Below are 7,194 nucleotides of genomic sequence, written 5' to 3'. Positions count from 1 at the left end.
TTGTTTTTTTTTTTTTTTTTGGTGTTGACTTCCTGTGCCTTAACCTAATGTGTTAGAATATGTACATTATTGAAATGACCATTTGATCTCATCATTTATACATTAGGGTCAGTGGGGATGAAAACTTTGAAAATACTTCTTAAGATTCATGTAACACTATTTAATTTTGTCATACCACGAAAGTGTTATAAAAACATGGCAATAACGTGAAAGCTTAATATGGTTATACATATAGATTAGCCAGAGTCAGGAAATAAACAACCTCCTCCATGCCTATCACATATTAGGGTTAACATCATCATGTCATAACAATCTTCTTGGACATACATATGATATAATGTGTGTTCATTCATGGACAATGTTTGAAAAATCACAAGATGTTTAGAAAACAAAGAAATCTAAACCCCAAATGATTATATATTGAAAAAAAAAAATCCATTATACAATAAGCTAGGAGACAACATCAAACATACCATCCTTCAATACATTATTTATTGAGCAATACCACCGTAATACCATAGACTTCACAAAAGAAGAAGTTAGACATTCTTGGCATTAAACATACATTGCATCTCACTTTGTCTTTCAATCTTTCATCCTCTCTAAAATTGCACATACACATTTTCAAATATATTGCACATGCCCTTACCGATTAGTATTATGTTTTGAGCATCAGAGGCCAACAACGATGTAAACTACATTGGCTCTCTCTTGACTTCTCATTTTTTTTTGGATATTTGTCATCCTATTCGTTCAGTAATGAGCACACCCTCATTAAGAAAATCGCATTGAAAGTCAAGCCGTTGATTATGTTTATTTGGTTGTTTTATTTCCTTGTTAAAAGTCTATGTATAAACTAGTGTATCTTGATTTTAGGAGTTCTTTATTATTTTAGGAGTTTTTTATTTCTTAATTATTCTTTTCCTTTTACAAGAAGATTGAATTCCTAATTGTCAAATCTTCTTGATTTATTTTTATTTTTTTCTTTAAGAGAGATTCATTTCTGGAATTGTCTCAGCATTGTAACCTATTTATTTCTGTCTTCTTTATTCAATAAAAGACATCACAGAAGAAATTGAGTATGTCTTTCTTCATTCTTCAAGTCTTTATTTTCTTCATAATATCAAAGCAAGTTTAATCCTATCTTATCTTCATCATCAAGTTTTTCCTACTCGTTATCTTTGGGTCTTCCAAATCTTCATGCCCAAATACAGACCAACCTCTAGTATGGCTACAGAAAGTGATTTTGGCATTATCATTCCTTCATGTCCTTTTGTTCACAATATAGAAGCCACCTATGTTTCTATTACCTCTCATATATTGAATAGACACAATTATGTTCCATGGTCGTAATCCATTTTAATGTTCATTAGGGGGAAAGAAAAATACGACTACCTCATTAATGCTTCAGAAGCCCCATAACCCATGGCTCCTACTTACAAGTAGTGGTTGGCAAAAAACAACATGGCAATGTCATGGCTTGTCAATTGAATGAACATGGACATTGACGAGAATTTTCTAGCGTTCGAAACTACTAAGGAGATACAGCCAAGGAAACTTACTCTGACATTGAAAACACTTCAGAGGTGGTAGAGATTGAAGCGATTTTCCATGATCTGCGACAAGTTGATCTCACGGTAACTCAATATTTTAAAATACTTATACACAACTAGCGTCAACTTGATATGTATGAGGTTCATAACTGGTCATGTACTACTGATGGATCATTGTACAAAAAGATTGTAGAGAAAAAACATGTTTACAAATTTTTGCTAGATTTGAATAAAAATCTTGATGAGGTCTATGGAAGACTCATGGGAGCAAAGACATCACCTAGTCTCAGATAAGCTTTCTCTGAAGTTCGACAAAAAGAAAGGAAGAAGAAGGTCATGATGGGGTCACCTCAACATCTGAATGTAGCTGAAAACTCTGCTTTTTTCACTCAGGGAACTCAGCTTGCCCCTTCAGATAATTGCTAGAAAAATAAAAGAGGAAGCCTTAGTGTGATCATTGCAGAAAACCAAGACATTTGAGGAAAACATGCTGGAAATTACATGGGCAGCCATCTGATTGGAAGCTAACACTTTAGATGGAGAAAGAAGGTCGAGGAAATCACACCTCCACAGAAGAGCCACCATCACCTAAGGTAAGTCCTTTTAACAAGGAACAAATGGAGATGCTTCAAAAATTATTGTCTCCTCTTCTGTCTACTTAGTCATAAACTGGTTTGTCTTAAAGTCATGTTATTGGTTCAAGAAATCTAGCTCACAAAGGTAATTCTATGAGCGTTTTTTTCTAAGAATAATCTCAAACGATACCTAGCGTTAGTTCTTTTTTATTATTTCATAAAAATAATATGTTATGGCACTATCGCTTAGGTAATCCCAATTTTATGTACCTCAAACGTTTATTTCCTTCGTTATTTAATAAAAAACCAAAACCTCTTGAGTGTGAAATCTGTCAATTATCCAAGCATGTCTAGTCTCATTTTCCTATTCAACCCTATGAAGCATCTAGACCATTCTCTATGATTCACAGCAATATCTAGGGTCAATCAAAAATAAAAAATGTAATGGGTGTTAGGGGGTTTGTCTCGTTCATAGATGATCATACTAGATTAACCTAGGTGTTTTTTATGAGAGACAAATCAGAAACACGTTAAATCTTTACAAATTTCAAAAATATGATTCAGACCCAATTTCAGTCACAAACCCAAACCCTAAAGTCTAATAATGCTAGGGATTACTTCAACGCCGTAAGAAAAGAATTCCTATCAAAAGAAGGATACTTCACTTAAGTTCCTGTGTAGACACCCCATAACAAAATGGAGTCGTTAAAAGGAAAAATATATATTTGTTAAAGGTAGCTAGGTTGATAATGTTCTCCACAAATGTACCTAAATTCTTCTGGGGGGAAGCCATTCTTATAGTATCTTATCAATAGGATGCCGTCTAGGGTGCTAAAATTTCAAACACTATGTCAAACCCTTCTAAAATCTTTTCCAACTACTCACCTCATTTCCATTGTTCCACCTAAAATTTTTGGGTGCTCTGTTTTGTCCATGACCATCAACAACATAGAAGTAAACTTGATCCTAGGTCACTCAAGTGCATCTTTCTTGGGTATTCGATAAATCAAAAAGGATATAAGTGTTACTATCCTGTCACAAGAAAATTCTACAATTCAATAGACGTCACATTTTTTTAGAATCAGCCATACTACGTAACAGTTTTGGGACTTTGAGCATTCCCTAGAGTCACCCATCACCATAGAAAATCACAATCTTTTAGTGTCAGAAAATCACATTTCTAGTCATTTAGTCACCCTCTACCTATCAAAAACATCAAGTTCTTTGTTGACTTATGGGATATGGAGCACATTCAAGAGGAAACTGAGGAAAAAGCACTTCCTCAGCAAAACCATGAAGCTGATGTTAGAGTAGATGCCCTAAAGCCAATCCTATTTTGTAAATTGACTTTTGTAATCATGTTTTATTATCAATAAAGGCATCTATCTATATCATGTGATCTGATTATATGCGTATAAGAAAATGATATATGTCCTTAGGATGGTAGAACCGTGACGAGGGTATTGAGTGTTTGAAATCTCGATAGTGAGAACGCTATAAGCACATATGGTGGTCATTCTAAAAATGTCCATAGCCCAAATATTATCCTGACCTAGAGCATAGATAATACGATAAGACTATCATAGTGTTGGACAACCCTGTCAAAAGATGGTGGCAGATCTCACTTGTCAAGGTTGTTTGGTAACAACTTGGTGCAACATGTGGGTGCTTGTTGTACGTAAGTTCACCAGACCGGCCCACCAAAGGATTCCACATAGATGGTTACCCTAGTGTCTATGGAACAAATCCTCCAACGAATGGTGATTCATGTGATCCTTAGACTTGAGATCACCGAAGCGTTTTGTGCACCAATTGGTGTAGTTTGACATTAACCCAACGTAGTTCTACACAAGACTATCCAAACGGTAACGGTTGGCGACATTGAAAAGTGTATCGAGACTATTGTGGATCGATAGAGGATTCATCACTCCTAGGTACGGGAGAATTTATCTCACTAAGTAATTTAGTAGATGGCAACGATATTAAATCTGTGGCCACAATTGGATTGAGTTGTAGCTCAATCCAATCTATTCTGGTCGTTGGTCCAATAACCGAATATTGAGATATCAAGGGTATCCGAGGTTGACACTACTTCTATGCCTCGGCCTTGATAAGATAATAGATGATGAAATGATTGGATTGCACCGTAACCATATCATTGATAGGCAGTTTCATTGAATCTGAATCTATCGGGTGGCCATGATACCTGGCTAGAGGCCAATCTTGGTCTGTACCTGGTGGGATGATTGATTGATTGTCAATTGAGATACAATTCATTGCTGATATAATGAGGAGCCTTCGGGTCGCACACATAGAAGACGGATTAAGAATAAAATTAGTGAGAAGGGTATTTTCGTCATTTATGATGAAAGGGCATTTTCATCTTTGAGATGAAATGGCATTTTGGTAATCTCACAGTGTAATTAAATTTACTGAGGTTATTGCCTGAATTTAATTTCATGTGAAAATTAAATTAGTGAGATTATATATATTATCCAATAATAATATTTATTATTAATATTGATAATGTGAATTCAAATTTTGTNTTATTATTCTCTGCAGCAAATGCAAAATTCGGTGAAGGATCAAGGATGGCTTCAGTTTTCACCATTGGATTTGACTGGTTAGGGTTTTGTGTTGGGTTTTGAAGGTAATTAACATTCTGAAAAGGCTCAAGGTTTTCTTCAGAAATCTTGCTTGGTATGCCGCTGGAATGGCTGTGTGAAAAGATTGGAAGATAATAGTCATGAACAGGCTGTTCATTTTGATTGAATGAATTGTTCATAATCAGCTCGTTTGACAAAAGAAAATTGAGATCTTGTGCCTCCACCGGAGAGAAAAGGCGATCTCCGGTTGACGTTGGAGGAAGAAAGCGAGTTTTTACAACTTCATTGACTCCGGGCTGGTTCGGCACTTTCAGATTGCAGTCAATGACACTGTGAACATGAACACTTCTAGCAGCTGCAGATGATGATGGTGATGGTGATGGTGAATCAGCCATTCTTTGCCTTAGAGCAAGTTGGCCATGGCCACGGCGATATATAAGGTGAGGAGATTGTGAATTTGGGTCATTTAATTTAATTCTTGAGATTGAGAAAATATGAGCACATGAGAAATATATGGCAAGAATTAGTTACATAAGACCAAAACTCATTCAAGTCAGTTTCTATGATTATTAATTATATTTTACAATATCTCAATGGAGGGTTGAGATTCCTCGAAATAATTTAAAGTTTATAAATTAATGTTTTTTATATTTTTTGTGAGTCGTTCATTTTTATCAATTCAAGGATATTAATAAAGAAAATGGTCAAAAAATGGTCATTTAATTATATTCTTGAGGAAAAAAAAAATCTGAGCCATTTGAGATATACAAGGCAAGAATTAGCTTGCAAAAATAAAAGAGAAAATTTGTCACCTAAAATTAAAGTTCCCATTGAGGGTGGGCACAGAATTAATAGATATTTAATGTTGATATTACCTAATATAAATTAGAGTGTATCACTTTAATTAAATTAGAAAAACTGAAATTAAAATTCTTTCTGAAAAAGATAGAATTCTCCAATCAATATTGACAACTAAACTAAGACTTCCAATGAGTTTACAAAATCATGCAATATGGCTATTTTACTAAGTGTTGATACAAAAATCTGCATCAACCAGCGAGATCCAATCGACCTTGTTAGGATTGGAATGGATGTGTGCGTGATTATGGGTAATCAGCTGTGAGTAAACGAAAATGCTAGAAAATAAATGGCAAGGAGGACTTTTAAAGTGGTTTGACGAAGTTTAACAGCCTACGTCCACTGTGTTTTGCTTATTTGCTGTGAGAGCTTACAATATAACTTATAAACTAGAATTTGGTATCCCCCTCCTCATCGTTTTAGGGGATATATATACAAGATTTACATAAAGGAAAGAGCGAAAATAAAGGGATTACAATTGATTGGGATAGCAATTCTGATATTCTCACGATTGGGCGTTAAGATTGCGCAAAGATTGCTGTTAATCTGATTGTTCCTATAATATCTGGGATCTGAAGTTATCTGAGAATTGATTGAATGATCATTTGGGTTCTCCGCGACTAGCTTGTGCTGGGTCGAGCTATAGCTCGACGAGCTTATGCTGGGTCGATCAATCATAGTCACCAAGGTCATTCTGGGTCGAGCTATATCCTCGGGTCGACCCGAGCTTGGTGGAAAAACCATACACAACACTAACCAATACTTGTTTGGCTATTTTCTAATATGTTGTAACATACAATTGGTCACTAAATAATCAAATATTTAACAAAAATAAGAGATAAAATTTTAAAATCACCTTTAGAATTTATCCCTGTTGAAAGCCAAGCCATTGACTGTGTTTATTTGGTTGTTTTGTTTCCTTATTATGTATTAGCTAATATATCTTGCTTTTTAGGAGTTTTTTATTATTTTAGGAGTTTTTTAATTTCTTAATTATTTTTTTCCTTTTACAAAAAGATTTAATTCCTAATTGTCAAATCTTTTTGATTTATTTTTATTTTTTTTCCTTTAAGAGAGATTCCTTTTTGGAATTGTCTCACCCTTGTTACTTATTTATTTATGTCTTCTTTTTTTAATAAAATAACAAAAGAAGAAATAGAGTCTGTTTTTCCTCCTTCAAGTTTTTATTTTCTACATGGTATCAGAGCAGGTTTAATCCTATATCTTTCATCTTCATCATAGAGTTTTTCCTACTCGTTATTTTTTGGTCTTCCAAATCTTCATGCCCAAATACGGACCAGCCTCCAGTATGGTTACAGAAAGTAATTCTTCCTCAACTTCTTCGGGCATCATCGTTCCTTTATCTCCTTTTATTCACAATATGAAAGCCACCAATGTTCCTATTACCTCTCACAAATTAAATGGACAGAATTATGTCCCATTCAATCCCTCTTAATGTTCATTCGGGGGAAAGAGAAATATGACTACCTCACTGGTGATTTTGCAGCCCCAGAACCAACGGCCCCTACCTATAAGAAGTGGTTGGCAGAAAACAACATGGTTATGTCATGACTCGTTAACTCAATGAATATGGACATTGGC

Source organism: Pistacia vera, unplaced genomic scaffold (assembly GCF_008641045.1).
Source record: "Pistacia vera cultivar Batoury unplaced genomic scaffold, PisVer_v2 Contig385, whole genome shotgun sequence".
Taxonomy (NCBI): Eukaryota; Viridiplantae; Streptophyta; class Magnoliopsida; order Sapindales; family Anacardiaceae; genus Pistacia; species Pistacia vera.
Note: the sequence above shows the minus strand (reverse complement) of the source record.